General features: G+C 37.6%; 1 long non-coding RNA gene across 1 annotated transcript in view; it reads right to left on the bottom strand.

Annotated features, from left to right (window-relative positions):
• LOC116447118 overlaps positions 1-16,638 on the bottom strand; it is a 34,867-nt gene extending 18,229 nt beyond the window's left edge. The window contains exon 1 of the long non-coding RNA XR_004241489.1: positions 16,333-16,638. This is a non-coding gene — a long non-coding RNA (uncharacterized LOC116447118). The remainder of the gene's footprint in view (positions 1-16,332) is intronic.
• Positions 16,639-17,706: the final 1,068 nt, after the last annotated feature.

Here is a 17,706-nt window from a genome sequence, read left to right as displayed (position 1 = left end):
CGTCAGACCTTCCTGCTTTGTAAGGTCTACATGCCTTCCCATGAGATGCAGACGTAACCAGATATCACTTGTATCATAGAGATATCAAGTACTATACCTTGCCCAGATTAACTGATATGTCACTGTCACTGAGAATGCTGTGATATATCATTCCGAGACAGGCATGTGCTACATGTGCTACATAGCATGAAATCCATGAAAACCTAGTGTTCAGTCAATAGAGTATCAATATTGCCTTGCCTCATGGTGTGCTTTTTTTTTTTTTTTGAGTAAGAGAAAGAAGGGTGAAAGTAATACAAAATTTGAACAGTCTCCTGTTATTTGGGTGAAGGAGAAATAAGATACTGTCTGAGGGTCTCTGTAAGCTGCCTCTGCTTGGGGGCCTTTCACTGAGGGCATATTCAGGAGAAACTGCCTCATAAAACTCTTAAGCAAATCATAGCTATAAATCATAGGCAGCAAAACAATTTCCCCCAAGCCAATGGCAAATCGTTGCTATATCTTGAGTGTAAATTACTAACAATCAGCAACACACCTAGGAAATGGAGCAAGCCTACAGTATATTTACGATTTATCAGAGCTGAATATACTTTTGACAGAATTTAAGATCTCCAGGAAAACATAAAGAAATAGGTTTGTCCCTTAGGTTGTACTTACCTACTTTCCTGGGGTCCTTCCTGCTGGTGCAGGAGCTGGTCAGTGCTACCTTTTTTATTGCTCATTCCCAAGTCTGAGGCAGTTTGGTTTTTTTTTTTTTTTTTCCTTTCATCAAGAGATATAGTCTGTTAGACAAGATAATTAAATGTGTATGGGCTAAATTCTGTTCTTATTTACAGAGTCTGCAGTAAATCTAAACTCACTCCAGTGACTGCAAAGGAGTCATTCTAGATTTATGTTATTATAAATGGGATCAGAATTTGACTTGTATAAATGAATATTAAAGAGGGAAAAGAACTGTTCATGTTCACGCTGCTAGCCTCTGGCAAAGGCTAACTTAACTTCCTTAGCCTTCTTCAATGAACATGGAGAGGTTCAGTCACCACTGGTCTTTAGGAAGGATTGAACCTGATTTTAGAGCTTTCAGAGAACCAATCATAATTATTAATTTATAGTAGTATTAATTATAAATGTGTGTTACTGCCAAAAAAAGTCTAAAGTAATTCTGACTTCATCTCTGGTTGTGCATTCACCTTTGGTAAAACTAAAGATCACTTCTGTGCTTCAAACACCTTTTCTCTTTCTTAAATTATACTCTCCTTTCCTTTAATATTGTTGTGAGAGGTACGCTGACAACCAGGTGATGGAGGTACACCTTATTATGCAAGAAGTCTGTATTTTTTTACAAATTAGCTCAGTATGCTGCTCAAGGTTTCATGCCACTCTGTTGCCTTGGTGTCTTCATAAAAGTCCTGACTTAACTCTTAAATATTAAGCTTTGATTTGATATACAACATGGCAGAAAGCTGAATTATTTCATACTTAATGTTATGTCTTTCCCATTTTTGTTTTCTTTCCTGTAGTGGGGAGCAAGAAACGAGTTTAACATGCATTTTTGGTAAATATTTTTCTGAAAAGCAATCTTTTTTTTTTAGACTGTGGTAAATCTGTCTCCACTCAACTATAACCAGCAAAGGATTCATTTTGAGAACTGGGGATTGTGGTTCAAGACTTTTTTTTCTCCATCCTGTGATTGCAGGAACATAAATCAAAATCACTTCCCCCCACACACCTTTCCAGTAAACAAAACCTAGCCATTAGAAAGCAGGGAAGGCAGATTTATCTCAGCTAGCACTAAGTTTTGGAGAAAGATGGGTGTTTTTATAGAACTCAGACATAAGTGGCTTCATTATTTTTGAAGACTTTTTTTCTCCCCTGAAAAAGAAGGGATCCTGAAGTCAATACAGTCAGTGCCTTATTTGTTAGTTGTTACGTGCAGTTACTCCAAAGTCAAATATTCCACCCCTTTCGAATTTGTAAATATAAAATAAGAAAGTGAGTAGGTAATACTGGATATTTTTGTTTTACTGTTTCCCATTTTTTTTCTCAGAAGACTGTAGTCTTCTTTTTTTGATAGTATGTGAAGATATAAATTAGGTGTCTTCCAAGTAAAATCATATTCTATACAGTGAATTGGTGGCTGATTGGTTCAGAGGAAGACCTGAGATGCTACGAAAGGATAAAGGAGTTTCAGGTGTCTGATTCTGGCATTGTTTCAGGTAGGTAGAGGTGAGGACTTACCTTTGTAAGTGGTACTTCCTCCCTTGGATGTTCATCCTGTGACGTCCCCACTGTGTGACTTGATGTAACCATGATCCTTGTCTAGCATTTGCCCACCTCTCAATTTTCTTCTTCAGCTATAGACTTTCACCATTTTACCATTTATGGTAGCTATAGACTTTTACCACTTAACTGTGAGTAGCCTAAAAATGAAATTAGTTATCTAAAAATGTAAAAACTCCATTTCATCTTGAATAAAATGAACTTGTGTAAGTAGAAAGCAGATTAACTTTTATTTTTTTTTTTTAATGGAGAACAAGCATGGTTTCTGTCTTGGTTTTTCTCTCTTCAAATAGTTTGATCTGTGCATTTTTATCATGAAGTTTATGAGCATGACACAAGACAAACCATGAATAAAAACTATAGGCTGATAGAAGAGCTTTCAAAATTAAATGTATTAATTTGTGGAGGAAAATGTCCCTATCACATTGAAAGTGTCCTTGCTCACAGTCAAACAGATACTCTGTCATATTTTTTCCAATAAGAGTAAGAAAGTAATCCCCTTTTTAAATTAAACCAATAACAGGAAGATTGGAACTTTGTTGAAAGCTGTAAGGTGATTTAGAATATAAATTCACCTATCCAAAAAAAAAAAACCTTATCAGGGTTCAAATTTCAATATTTATTCTACTTGTCATTATCTGTTAATATATTTCCTTATAGTGGCAGAACAATAAAGCCCTGATGTCCCGTAAGGCAGGAATGTAGCCAGTAGCCATCCTGTACCTTTAATGTACCGTGTGAACATTGGAGAAGGTTTTTGTATTTTTTTAAATTACGTAATAATTTCCTAGCAGAGTAACAGACAAGGTGTGGTATATCTTATGTATTTTATATGAGTGAATAAATCAAGTAAATGGCAGGGAGAAAAAGTCATCTCTCAGGTCCTACACACTCCAAAAATGTAACTTTTATCTTTACTTGATTCTTCACTGTCATTGGTAGCACTGTGATTTTCATCAACAAAAAGATGACACCAGATATATTTAATTCTGAGTTTGTTGACTTGAGTCAATCTGGTGCTATACTCAGGTACCTCTGTGCAAGTTCTTTATTCATTTGGCTTTCAGTTTGATACACAGATTTTTTGGTGTTTCACACATGTATCGTTGGAGTAGCAGGTTTATTTTAAAGCTCCTTTTATGTAAAGTGCAACTAAAATAGTTTTCTTCAGATAAAAACTTGGAGTTCTCTGAGTGTGAGTCTGTGTCATCTCAGAGACCGTGAAATCAGTGCATCTTTGTGTGTCAGTCTTTGAGGATTTTTAAGTCTTGGATATTTCTCATACTTGATGTTGATTGAAATTCTTTTCACATAAACGTGGAACACCAGAAAATCTAAGTAGTGATGTACTAAACATTTGCATGACAGATTATATTTGCTGACACCAGAACATGTTTCAAAAAAGTAAATACTAAAATAATTTATAACTCCTCAGAAGTCCAGTTAGTTGCAAAACCCATTACACAGCTGGCTCAGTGATGCTATACTTGTTTCTTCATAGCTATCTTTGGTGCAATAACATTCAATTTGTTCCCTTTCCCTTCCTCCTCTCAGGTAACAAGGCTGCTCTCCTTGAAGATAGCAGGCCTAGGGGAGAGACGAGAGTTGCGTGTTGTAACTGTGGCTCAAGAGGCTCTCTCAACAAAACAGCATTTTGGAAGTTGCTTTCACAATGCAAACTGTTCATTTGTAAAAAGTCAGACACAGGTTACAAAATAAAATTTCTGTACAGCCTCCCAGAAATTCCTCGGTATTTAAATCCTGAATATCTGTTGCTGAGGTGAGAGCTTGGACAACTTCTTTCAGGTGCAAGAGCAGGGGCGGCAAGCGTTACTCTCAAAGGCATCATTATTTGAGGAAGTTGTTGGGAAGGACACACACTGACCTCTAACAAACATTTTACCATCAGAAGTTCGTATGTATTCCCTTGGATGATCAGAGCAGACAGGAGGAGTATTATGCTGACTCAAATGATTTGCGTTATCCATCCGCCCTAATATACTTACTTGAAGGCTGTGGAGTCAGCAGGGCCATGTCTATGGACCTTACAAGTGTTTTTCTTCCTTCTTTTATATCAGATGCTTGTAATCAAGGATGAAAGGTGATGATTGCAGATGACAGTTTGAATTAGCAGCTTTTGGAAAGGAATCAAATACAAAGGCACCTCCCCCCTTTATCCCTACCCAATTCTATTTTAATTAACTTGGTTGTTCTTCCTTGGCTTTTTTGGTTGGCTTGGGTTCTTTTGTTCGTGGTTTATGGGCTAGTGTTGGTTTTCAGTGGTTTGTTGCCTTTTTTTTGGTGGTGGTGGTTTTTGTTGTTGTTATTTTGGGCTTTTTTGGTGAGCATTATTTGGAGTTGCCAGTGGGGTTAATTCCTTGGCTGTTCTGTCAAATGCTAGCTTCTAGTACAGATATTTGTGTATATATGAACAACTGTTTTTTAATAACCTGCCAAGATGCTATAATCTTCCATTGCAATCCCTCGGGATTTAATTAGAATGGTTTTCCACAGCCTGACATGTTTATGGGGCATAGGTAAAGAGAGAGTTCATAAAGCTGTCAATTTTCTGAGAAATTAAAGAAAAATTGGGCTGCTTAGTGCCTTGGCAATTCCATGCTGCTGATAGTAGCATTGCAAGCAATGAAATCAAAGGCAATGTAACAAGATACTGATGCATTAGAGATGGGGAGGGTTTAAAATTATATACAAAAACATTTGTCAATTTGAATTTGAATGCATAAGAGGAGAAATATGGAAAACAAAATATGAACTCCAGTAACTGCTCAGGTTTAAACAGTGCAAAGCTGAACAATGGTAACTTCATTGCTTTAACAGTAGCTGTAACTTTCCTGGGGCAAGTTGGAAGGGATGAAAACTGTGAAAGGAAGTAAGTCTGGACTATGAAAACACTTCCTAAAGATTTCTGTGTTCTTTGCTGACTGGAGCCTCAAGATGCTTGTTCATGTAACAAAAGGGTATGAGCAATTCTTAGAGGTACAGTTCACAGTATATTCTCATAGCTGATGTTGTCCAGGTCTCTTTGAGACTCTGTTATGCACTGGCCATTGAAAACAACTCAACTTCCAAATTCTGTCCTTTTTAGTAACTTTTCAGTCAAGCTATTAGGGTGTATCTGCATCCAACCACCCTCTTTAATGTAAAATAGCAGCTATTCCTCCTTTGTCATGGCTCTCATGTATGATTGTTTGTTAAAAAGAAATTAGAGTTGCCATCTCTGCCTGTCCTGCAAATTTCCTGTAACTTCATGATGGAGTTAAATTGGTACTAAGAGCAGTGAGCAATGAGAGTTCGGAACATGGTTTCAGTAGCAGGGTGAGGTGCTGTTGAGGATGCTCTGTAGTTGAGTTGGCATTTAAACAGAATTTAATTAGGATAGTTCATGCCTGTGTTTAGTAACAAGCATGAACTTTTATAACACACTTTAATATAAGGTCAGATACCTGTACCATCTTTGTCATTCAATTGGAAGAGCTTTTGCCCAGTTCTGGGAATTATATTTTAGGAATAAATATGGACAGGCTGTGGGGTGTTCAAGAGAAGTCTAACAGGTAGTGCACAAAAAAAGAAAAGGATTGTGATGTAGAACTCACCAAGGAAAACCTTTTTAAAAAATGGAGTTTCTCTTGTTTTCCAGAAAAAAAGAAATTTGCAGAGGCTCAAAGAAGTTTTCTGATGTATCAAGGACACATCTCCAGGACCAGCAAAGTCATGAGAGGAAACAGTTTGTTCATTTATCAACAAAAATGACTGGTATTAGGAGGGACACTCTAGCTGTAACTAAGTTAATTCCTGGAATGGCAGGTTATGCAGTCTTTGCCGGTGGAGACTTTTAAGGAGGTTGGAAAAATTCTTGCTTGTATGTTCTACCTGCTCTAGTGCAAAACAAAGAACTGTTCTAGTTCTGATATTTTGCGTTGCACTTTTTGAGAACTGGAGAAGAGGGCATGTCCCAAACCAAAAAATTCTCATGGCTTCAGTTAATCAAGAGTCAGTGCATAGCAGTGACGGTGCTCTGCTACCACAAATGAGGCACTTGAAAATCCAGGTGTTACAAAAGAGGTGTTTAGGAACTGGTAAGGGAATTAAGTACGTTTGCTTTTCCCGGATCTCAGAGTACGTGTGAAACTGCTCAGGTATAAGAAGTGCAAAGCTGAACAGTAGTTCTGTTCAGGGCATATGGACTAGGCTCCATATTTCTCCTCAAAATAAACAGAAGAGTGTGACATTTCAGACTGATGGTGTCTTGACCTACTGTTACCTTGTGTCCTCTCTCTTTATCTCTGTCCACACATTCATCTAGTACACCCTGGCAAGACAGCTGAGTGTCTTTCATGCCTGGAGTTTGTTCATATAATGCAATGCAGAAGGTAATGCAATGAGACCCTGCACTGGAGTCCCTAGGTGCCATTTCAGTAGCAATCACAATCAATGCTATCAGCATTTACTGTGGATTCATGTGTTTAATTTTACTATGCTATTTCTTAATCCACATAATTTCCTTTTTAATTTGTCTTACTCTGTCTATATTGCTTCCCCTTTAGCTCTCATTTAGTTTTCTTCATTAATACTCTTTTTTTTTTTTTTTTTTTTTTAATTTTCCTGCCTGCCCAATTCTCCTCTCTGTCCAGCTTTTTAAGTTGTAGTTGTTACTCCTACAAAATATATTGTAGGAGCCAGCAGATACAGAGTTTGTGTGATGTGCCTCTTATAACCATAAAACACCTTAGGGAGAATACTTTTTCAGCCCAAAATATTGTATTTTTCCTTCTTGCAAGATTATTTAACTTCCTGTCTTTTTCTCATTTCTTTTTAGGTTCCTACCACACTTACTAGGTTGGTGGGTTTTTTTTCCAAGCAACTATAAAATAGAAGTCACCAAGCCATTGGATCTAGGGGCTTTTTTTTATATATTTCTACATGTACATGATAAAAAAAGGGAAAATAAAAGTTTATGAGCAAAGAGACTGAAAAAGAAAGGAGTGGAAGTCAAGGAGAGTCTGTGCTATAGGTCAGCAAAGAACACAGAGACTGAGTGCAGATCAAAGAAAGTTAAAAATTATTTGACAGCATTTGATTTAGAACAGCCATGCTGAGAAGTCTCCTGTAATAATTTATCCTACCTTTCACTCGTAGATTGCTGAGCTGTCTTGAAAGAATTCAGAGACTGTGGAATGCAGCCTCTCTTTTCATTTATGATACGAGAAGATGGGATGCAATGTTATGTGTCAATGTGAGATCAAGATGTCACCCTCTATCAGGACGGCTCTCAATGATTTTCTACAAAAGGCTGTGAATGGAATATTCGTGGGAAAGAAGGAGTTTATCCTATGCTTTATGAGGCTGATTGAAGAAAGCTTAGAATAAAATGTCAATGAGTAGAATTGTGCCTTCTCCTGAGATTATTTCATTTTGTAGAAACTCTCTCACGTTTTGAGTGCTTCTGCTGTGGTGGGGAGGTACCATAAAAATGGAATGCAATAGGCTGTGCTTAAGATTAGTGTGATTCAGGATCTGGTGTTTTCTGTGTCTTAGAGATTTGCTTCTCATCTCAAGTGTATGTTAGAACTGTGACTTTCCACTGAGTACAGTCCTGTTCCTCCTGAACTGGGCTCCATAATTCACTGCAGAGGCAAAGAATATAAATCACAAATGAATACATAGAGGAAGACAAGCTAAAATGGAACTCATCAAGGTTGAACTGTACTGTCTCAGCTACAAAAATGTTTTAGGAAAATTTTACTAGCATCCTAAAAAATTCTTATGGGGCTTCTGCTATTAGTTATGCAGGAGTGCCTTGACATCTGTAGCATCTGCTGCAGTGCAGTGTCCCTACTGGTGCTACACCTGCTGAATTCATGTGTCCGACCATATCCTCTAAACCCATGAGACTGGTTTAAAATTGAGAAAAGTTCACTCAGTGCTCTTAGGTTTGGGGTTTTAGAATTACACCCAATAGTACATGTCTATGAGGCAAAGCAATATAAAGGTGTGTCATCAAAAAGAGTAAAGTAGAATGCCCAGATGTGCTGGAGCTGTTCATACTCTCACCAGTCTTGATGGTGGCCACCTGCCAAACAACAGTAACTATACAGGGAGTGAACTGGGGAGTGTAGTTTGCTTGCAGTAAATGCCTAATGATAATAAATGCTCTGTTCTGTGACAACTCCATTTTTGTTTAGATAACAGTCAAATTAGTGCTGCTGTTTTCACTGATGGACGTGGCCTGATTGGCAGTGGAACATGATTCAAGTATAGAAGGTTTCTGCTGTTTATCACAGGAAATCATAAAAATATGCCACAGCAGACCTTTAACATTTTTCTTCTATTTCTATAATGCTCCTTTATAAGGAAAATGACCTGTAGGAATTTAATTCATGAGCACAAATTAGATGCCAATAATAAGTTTTAAGGGATGTAATTTAGTTTTTAGCTAGAACTCACAGAAGCTTCATCTAGAAAAAACCCCTGCATTTAAAACAATCAAAATGATCCTGGGTACTCATGCCTGACCAATACATTTCTTCTGGGAGAAGGAAGTCTGAGTTAGAAGTTTTCAGAAAAGGTTGATTAACAGCAACTTCTGGTCTTACATTTTATTCAGTGTAGATGGTGTTTAGAACGTCTTCAAGAAGATAAGGTATGAAAGCAACTTTTGAGCACACTTATTTTGTCATAACAGTGTGCTTGCACTTCTACTATACTGTATAAGGAGAAAAAATTACAGTAAGAACCAAGACAAGATGTGTTTTTCTGGAATTGTGCTGCTATTTCATGGCTAGATAACCACTGTCTATATAAGAGGGTCGTTGGACAGTGAGCTCAAATGTACAGGTCTGCATCATCCACATCTATTTTTATTCAGATGTATCTGATCCTCAATCTCTGTTTTGCCTTTAAACTTTTCCAATACTTATTCCATTCCATTTCAAGACTATATGTAATCTATTATTACCACACACCACTTCTAAACCTGTCTTGCTTTCTATTAGAGTGTTTTGTCTATTTGCTGCCTACCACATCCTGTGTCTTATTTTTGGGGCTTCCTTCCTCTCTTGCAAGTGCCCATCTGTGTGCAGTGGTTTCAATGACCTCCAACTTTAAAGCTTTACTAAATTTTGTGAAGTTTAAGCAGTACATATGTCTGAGCTGCTCACTCTTTTACTATACATATGATGCAATCCCACTTACTCTAATTGGGTGTCTACTTCACAGGTGAGTTTAATTTCTTACTGCAACAAGAAATCTGGAATGATTGAGTGGCCTATGACCCGTCATTGCGGTTCTCACTAAGGCCAGCTGATAAAGAAATTTATCAGGGGAACCAGAAATAAGGGTCTAAACTATGTGGTCTTAATCATTCTTTGGAGGGAGTGGCACTCTTTAATGATGCCAGACAATGAAAACTGAGATTCCTGTCAGGAAAATGAAGAAACTAAGACTTATTTTTTTCATCTAAGAGCTAAAAATTTCAGTGGGACTTAACAAAGTATGTTAGTTTAAGCAGAGATACAAGACTTTCAATAGGTTTGTGCAAGCCGGTCTGAGAAATCCTCACTTTTGTTTCTTTGAATTAAGACTACTTTGATTAAAATGCTCATATTAAATTCAACACCCCACTGAATTTTTTCCTTGCTTTGTGGAAAAGTCTTTTGAGGCTTTTAATATCCAATGTTGCTACTATTTCTATTTGAAATCAGAGTATATGTAAAGTGTGTTTTTCCAAGATTATTAGAGTAAATGCAGTAACTGCAGCACTAGATCAAAGGATTCACCAGTTACGATGCAGATTTTACCATCCTTGTTTTAAATGTGACTTCAAATGCAATATCTATCACTAATGTTTGTGGCTTTTTGTTTTCTAAGTTGTGATCTTGAAAGATCTATTTAGCATGTAATTATTAACAGTTTGCATTAAGGTTTGTAACATGGAAACAAGGCCTTGCTTTAGCCTGTTAATGCGGGGTTCGCTTCAGTTCACTGACTTCTGTAGACCTGGTGTGAGATGATAGTCCTTTGGCCACCTTTAGTTGTGCAGTGAAAAATGTAGATGCATCTTCCCTTTATTTGAAGATACATTTGAACAGCACTTCAGGGAAGTTGTTCAAGCTCTTTACGGATATATGTAAATTAGCCTTGTGATTATTTTGGTGTGGGTTCAGTCCATGCAGTAATGACAGAGTCCCATGTTTTAGTGCAATTTTCCAAATACTACATTTTGAGGTGTGACTTATGACCCCTGGTTTATGTATTTTTTTTTCTCACAGATTCTGTGTCTATTTCACAGACAGCTAGTGAAGTGGGAATTCCAGTTTCCCAGATAACCAGAAAACTTAGAATCATAGAATCACAGAGTGTTTTGGGTTGGAAGGGACCTTAAAGATCATCTAGTTACAACCCCCCTGCCATGACCTTCTACTAGGCCCAGTTGCTCAGAGCCCTGTTCAGCCTGCCTTGAAGGGCCCTGAAATTTTATTTGGATATGTCCATATCTGTATTAAGACGCCTGTGCCTAAAGCCATAATGAAGTTATCCTCTTGAATGATGCATACAATTAATTCCCTACAACCTGTATTACTTGTCCTTCTAGAACTGCTGCAACTACAAGTGGATGTCTGTGTCATCTGCATTATCTGAGGTGAGATCTGCTGTGCTTTTTAGAGAGTATTTTCCTAATGGAAGGATTTTAATTTACTGGTGGTATTATTTATTATTTTTGGTTTCATTTTTCCAAGCCGTGGTTACCTTGACTTTCCTAATCAGTGTTTCTCTAGTGTTGCCTCCCCCACACATCTGGTGGTGATCTAACTGAAGTGATCTGCAAGTGTGTTTTTTTGTGTCAGACACTACTTGCAAAGTCCAGTAGACATGAAATCCAGAAGTCTGCTGGAGTCACTGTTACTGTGATGTACTGCCTTGCACAGAATGTTGGCCTGTTGGTCTGTTTCCATAAATCCCATAAATTAGAAGGAGAAGATGAAGAAGAAGTAAGAAAGAGAAAATGAAGATCATAGCCCCAGTGGCAGTACATGAGTGACCCATAGGAAGCCAGCCCTTTCTTTCACATTTTTCAACTGGAGACTGAATATTGGGACTTCATGTATCATGGATGCTCACCTCTACTGTGCACCTACCAATTCCATCACTGTTTGAATCATTTTTGTCACAAACACTTTCTAATAATGTAACTGCTTCCAGCAAGCTACAAATTACCTTAACACTGCTTTGGCTTGCACTGTGATTGTGGAACCTGTGGAATCTCAGGTTCTAACCCTGCACGTGTACTCCTAAAGTTGTCTTTTGGTAGTTTTAGACCAATACATCTGTCAGTCTTAAATGCAAAATATGGGCATTTTCCATGTCATTTTTTCCTCAGGGTCACCTGCACAATACTTAGTTCACACATTCAGCACTTTTAGGGAAAAGCTGGAGGCTAAGAAATCCCAGAAATGAGAGAATTGCTGTCTTCCTAAAAATTGGATCATATTTCCTGTGCAGAAGGTTGTACGAGCCGTGCTCAGTGTAAGCATTTGAAGAAGAAATTGAGTTAATTGTGTGACTTTAAAATGTACTGTTCAGGTACATGCATCAGGGTAGTGTCATTTCACCTGCTGTACATACATGTAGCTACCAGTGGCTCAAATGAGTGAGATCGATTTTATGCTCGACGCTTGACTGTGGCTGGAATGGTGGAGGCATGTCACAACCACAACAGGCCACAGGACTCTCAGATGAGGAAAGGATTTTAAGATCTAAAGCTGAAGGTTAGGTGTATTTGTGAAGGGGAATGCAATCAAAGGATACATTTTTTTCAGTGCATCAGAGGAAGGGGCTCTAAACACCCTCTCCCGAGGAATTCAGCTGCATATCAGTGAAGGTAAAGTGGATGTAAGAAAAATGCCATGTGTATGGAGAGCATTAGGAAAGGTCATATATTTCAAGAAAGAATATTGTTTACAAGGAATGTTAATAGGTTTCAAGGGAAATGTTAATTTTTTTTCCTGGCTGAAATAGCTACTGTAAGTTTTTAATGGTTAATCATTCATTCTTGAATTTTTATATTAAGCATTTCATATTACTTTATTGACTTAACTTTTATGCTCTTCTTCATTTTGACAGTAAAGAATGACCAGGCAATACTCTTTGAAAATTGGAGACCATTTGCAGCTGCTCTCTGCTGAGGAAAGTGAATAATAGGGTGCCCTCAAGGAATTTCAAAGGTATCACTCAACAGAAACTTTTGTGTCTGAAGAAAACTAGATCATTTTATCATGGTAGGCATACTGATATGTTTGCTTTAATAAAATGCCATATTTCTGCCTTTAATCTCTTGTCAACCAGCTATTAAAACCCCAAAGTGTATGCGTGCAGCACATGTAAACACTTGTAGTTTCAAGTTTGTCACACAACATGCAAACAAAGCCTGTAATTTTTGTTTAGTGAACAATCTGTAAGAAACTTACTGAGTAATGGCAATAAGGCTCTTTTTCTCGCCCCTTCTTCAAGCCAACAAATCAATTTGGTTTAATTCAATAATCCATGCAATTTTTTAAAAGCATTGTCTAAATCCTACAGAGCTCTCCAAAGTGGTCAGATGATGAAATAATGACAATTGTTTTCCATGCAAAGAGTGAGGAGCACCTGAAATAATAAGCAGTGTTGGAAGATGATTACTTATGAGAACTGACATTATGTGCCTCGAGCCCCTGGAATTTTGCACCTGCACTGAACAGTTCCCCTTGTCTTTCAGCATGGCAATTCTGTGCTGTTAACTCACTCATCATTTCTTGCCTGTTAAGGCAATGTTTGAATCGGTGCCCACAGTAATAGAAGCTTGCTTTGGAAGTAAAAGACTTTGTTTGTGACCCAGGTCTTGTGGTCCTTACATCATGCTAGTTCAGAAATTCCCGAATTTCTGAATCCTCAATGTTTTTGTGGATAAGGATACCTTAATGAATTTGGGAATTGTTTCAAATAATAGTAGAAGACTAAAAGATAATATTTTCTGAACAATAGCCAATAAATATTTTCTTAATAACAGTTATGCTGTTTATGAAATAGATAAAAAAATAATTACCTAAACAGATATCCACGTCTTTTCTGCCAATCGCTGTGTGCTCAGGTATTTCAGAGGATGGTATACATGAAAGAAGCCTGTTTGTTCATAAAACACTGTCCCAAAAATGCAATGATAAAGATGGAAAACTATCCATTTAGGATTGTCATCAGTCATATATCACATCAGTGAACCCCAAGTATTGGGAAGGGTTGGTGGTAGAGAGGGAAGAATAAAACTTCTTGTGCTGCAGCTGCACATGCTCATGTCTGCAGAACAGACTCCAGCACCTGTGTGTGAACAAACTGGGAGTGAAGATTGAATTTCCCTGAGACTGGTGGAAAGGGAGTCACAGTTACCCTAAGCCAGTAGCTACACTGTCAACTGCCTCTTTGTACCCATCCTTTTCCCCATTACATTGTCTCTTGTCAGTGTTTCTTTCAATGGAATAGTGTTAAACTTCCTTATTTCTACTCCTGGGGAAGTTTTTCAGTACCACTACTAAGTTCTGTGCCCTTTCTTTAACTGCTATGTTTTATTTAAGATGGAGTTTATCATAATGAAGTTACTGTTAGAAGCAAAGAAATGTAATAATTTTCAAAAGTTACTATTTCATTGTTGCTATTCCATAAATGGAACCTGTAGTAAGTTTTCATGTAGGCAGGTGGTCAAGATTAAGATGCCTTCACACAGCTGTGCAAATTGTTTTCCTTTTATTGTTGCAGTGTTCTAGGTTTCTTTTATTTTTCAATGCAGTAGCTACTTTTGCATGTGCGAAACAAAGAATTTTTTCCTTTCCAAAGAAATTAATATTCCTTTTCTGTGTTGAATTTCAAATACAGGGTGCCCTAGAGTTTTTGGGTCCTTTTAAATCCCCTAATAATCTTCTTTAGCTTTGGCTAGCTAACATAATTTAGTACATTTTCCCACCTCTCTGTTACCTTACTCGCTTCTGTAATGTATTTTCTTTGTTTATTTTGTTGGACCCATGTTCTGTTTCTTCCTAAACTGGAAACTGGTAACTAATCTCTAAATCACAGGAAGATGTTCCTGTAATCTATTACTTTGTTTACATCTTGAGTTTAGCTGGAACTTTTTCTTTAGGTCTGAAGCTTCTTCAAATATTTTTTTTTTAATGAAAAAAAAAAATTTGACCCTGCTGACCAATCCTAATGCATTGAAAACTCATAGGCTTACATCATAGAATTTATGCTCAACTCCCTGTTTCATAGATCTTCCTTGGATTTTTGTGTCAGCCTGTTAACTGAGTTATTCTCATGTCCAGGATTGCCACCAGCACTTTTGCATTCACATTTCATATAAAGAAAATTTGATAAAATGATTAGTATGAGTTAACCATTGCCCAGTAAGGACTAATTAGTTATTGAACAGGTCGATACTGTTCTATGTACCGTGTATAATCATAGCTTGATACCATGTGAGTACATTCACATGATTTCCTACTTACTGTCTATTATTGTTGCTTATTTTTACTACGCTACCTGCTAAGTATTTTTTAATCTTTTCTAAGATATTAGTATCCTCTACCACATTTTTGCTAGTAACTTGGACAATTGTAAGTCACTTAAGAGCCTTTGCTTTGATTTAGAGCTGGGTGTGTGAACATCTTGAGACCACCTAATCCTGAAGTGGGAATCTCTCTCTCAACTTTAGGTTCAATGTTGGCTGTTTCTGACATGTTCTAAATGATTTGTCCCCTCACCCCACTGTTGTTTCCTGTTGTGACATAATCTTTGACAACTTTTCCATATTGATAAATTGTGGGTCACCCACTTTCTTGTGACGTGTCTGTGGGAGACTTGGCTCTTGTACTCTAGTACATCTTTTTAGTCCCTGATTCCTGTGGTCTCCATTATTAAATGTTTTTGCCTGAATCTGCAGGCCTCTGATGGGAATTTTATCAAGGCTGTGTCTGTAAGTCTTGCAGTGTACTTTGGCTACCATGTGAAGTTATAGGATTTTTCTTTTCTTTCCACTAAGATGTTTGCTGGAAAAGGCTTATTTGTAGTAATAGAAGGCTCTTGCAGTCTCAAAACAAAAAAATACTACTATTAAATGTTGGAACAAATAGGCTGTTTTAGCAAAGTGTCCTCTTGCTTTCTTGTGTTATCTTATGTTCAGTATTTATGGCTAAATCTCAGTCAGTAGGCCTGGTGGTGTTTCTGGGTCCTGAGACGTGTGTTTCAGACAATGTTCCATAACTTCTCAAAGTGCAAATATGATTCAGTATGCAGTTCTTATGTTTCTTTCACTGATATGCCATGGGTGGGGATAGATGGAGCTACTGCTTAACACTGAAAAGTGAAAAAGGGAAGCTGTGGTATACAATTATGAATTAATTAGGAAAATATTATTCATAATTGAAACACGAATGCAGTCTGTTACAACCATTAAATTTCTGTATTGAATTTATTGCTGACAATTTGCTTTGCATAGTCTGGATTTAATACTTACAAAATATGATTGCAGGCAGAAACTGCACTTCTTTTCTGCATTTTGTAATGGGATTTTTTGTTAATTCATTTGAATGTGACAGGAGGTCTGACACACTACTGATGAACTATAGCAGTTGTCATGAAAGAGTGCAGGATGCTGCCTATAAAAACTGATTTTGAAACCCATGAACATAACTCTTCAACATTCTAAAAACATGCATCAAGTATGTCTTGCATTACATATTCTTTGCTGCATAGAGTCAGACAACAAGCAGGCAGGCAATAATTAGGATGGAGCTACAACAGAAATTAGTTTCATAGTTATTCTTAGGCTTAGACTTTTTTTTATATTACAAAAAGTAAATTGTTTAAAGCTTTCTTGTGTGCACATGTCTGGTTTAGAGTAGAGTACCTGAGCCCAGCTCTGGCAAAAGAGAAAACGGAAATGTGGCTTTGCAGGAAGTTCTGGCCATGATAACACTTTGCATTTTGCAAAGTACTTTGAGCAGCTCTACTCACCTCAGGCATTTCCCCTGTGATGCTTTACAACTGGTGCAACTCTGTGCAGAGGTGCTGGCAAGGTCAGTGGTGCTTCGCCTCCCTCTGACCACTGGCTGCCATTCCTGGAGGAGATTTGTTAGCAGTAATTTGGGTCTTGGTCTTCACTGCAGTCCTTCATAGTATTCAGGGATGTGCAATATCATCTTCCTTACGTGTGGTTGTCTTTGGGATGTTAAACTAGATAGGCATCGTGCACAGTTCCTGGGATGTGTGACAGGACAGTCTCCTATTTCTGCACAAGAGAACTCTTGTTATAAAAGAGTACCAACAGTACTAAAGTTGTGTGGGAGTCTTTTTGTTTGAGTGAGTTCTTTTTTATCGCAATCTTTGGCAGTGCAAACGTTGTTATTTTCTCAAGAGATGCTCTCCCACTAAAAAAAGCATATTTTGTGGCCTTTGCTTACTCCGGGTCACCTCAACAGGACAGGCAAAATATTTATGCAAATAAAAATGCAGAGAGTGTTCTGTGTTAATCTGTATGGCACACTGGAATAACAGGATCAGCTCCTCAGTCTGCCATCATCTTTTCATGCATATTTAGGCAAAATGCATGTCTGCTTTCTCTACAATCTGTAAACACTTTAGGACAAATCTTTATCTGCAGGACAAAGTGGGATGAAACACAGATTTTAGCTTTGTCCTCTGGAAACTATTTTCAAAATGGCTTTGTGGCATCTCTCTAGACCCACATTTCAGTGCCAAAAGTCAAAGATAAAAATGAATGTTGTGGTCTCATTTTAGTCCTGTTTCTACCCAGGCTTATCTAACACATGCCTGTATTTGGAAAGCAAGGACTTCTGTGGTCATAATAGAACTGGAGTGTTTTTGGGAGGTATGTAGGGAATTACAAAAGCTAAACCTATTATTTTCCGCTTGCTCAAACTGAAAATGTAAATATAAAAGACTCAAACTACTTCTGAGGCATCGTGGTCATGCTTCTTCATGGAGAATAAAAGATGTCCTTCAATCTGATTAGATAAGGTAGTTTTTGTTCCTCCTTCTTTACGAAATAGTAGTGAAATGCAGGAGTCCAGGAAGGAACTAAAATCTCAGGGTGGTAGAAGATGCACAATCTGGAATTAAGTTGGGGTTTGTATATGCCAGGTCCCTACAAGCCTGGTGCTCATGGGGCAACAACAAAGCTGTGTTGTTTAGCAGCAAAAGCAGCAATCATGGCAAATCAACTGTATAAGCACTGTTTCACCCAGCAGTAGGGTTTCCATTTTTCCCTAGATATAGGATGAAATAGTTCAGAGACCTCCTTCTGTAAATATCTTTCTGGTATTCCTGCAGGGCAGAGATTTAACATGCAGGGTGAACTAGAGCAGAGAG

The sequence above is a fragment of the Corvus moneduloides genome, chromosome 1 (genome assembly GCF_009650955.1).
Source record: "Corvus moneduloides isolate bCorMon1 chromosome 1, bCorMon1.pri, whole genome shotgun sequence".
In the NCBI taxonomy this organism is placed as follows: domain Eukaryota; kingdom Metazoa; phylum Chordata; class Aves; order Passeriformes; family Corvidae; genus Corvus; species Corvus moneduloides.
This window is presented reverse-complemented; position numbering and strand designations above follow the sequence as displayed.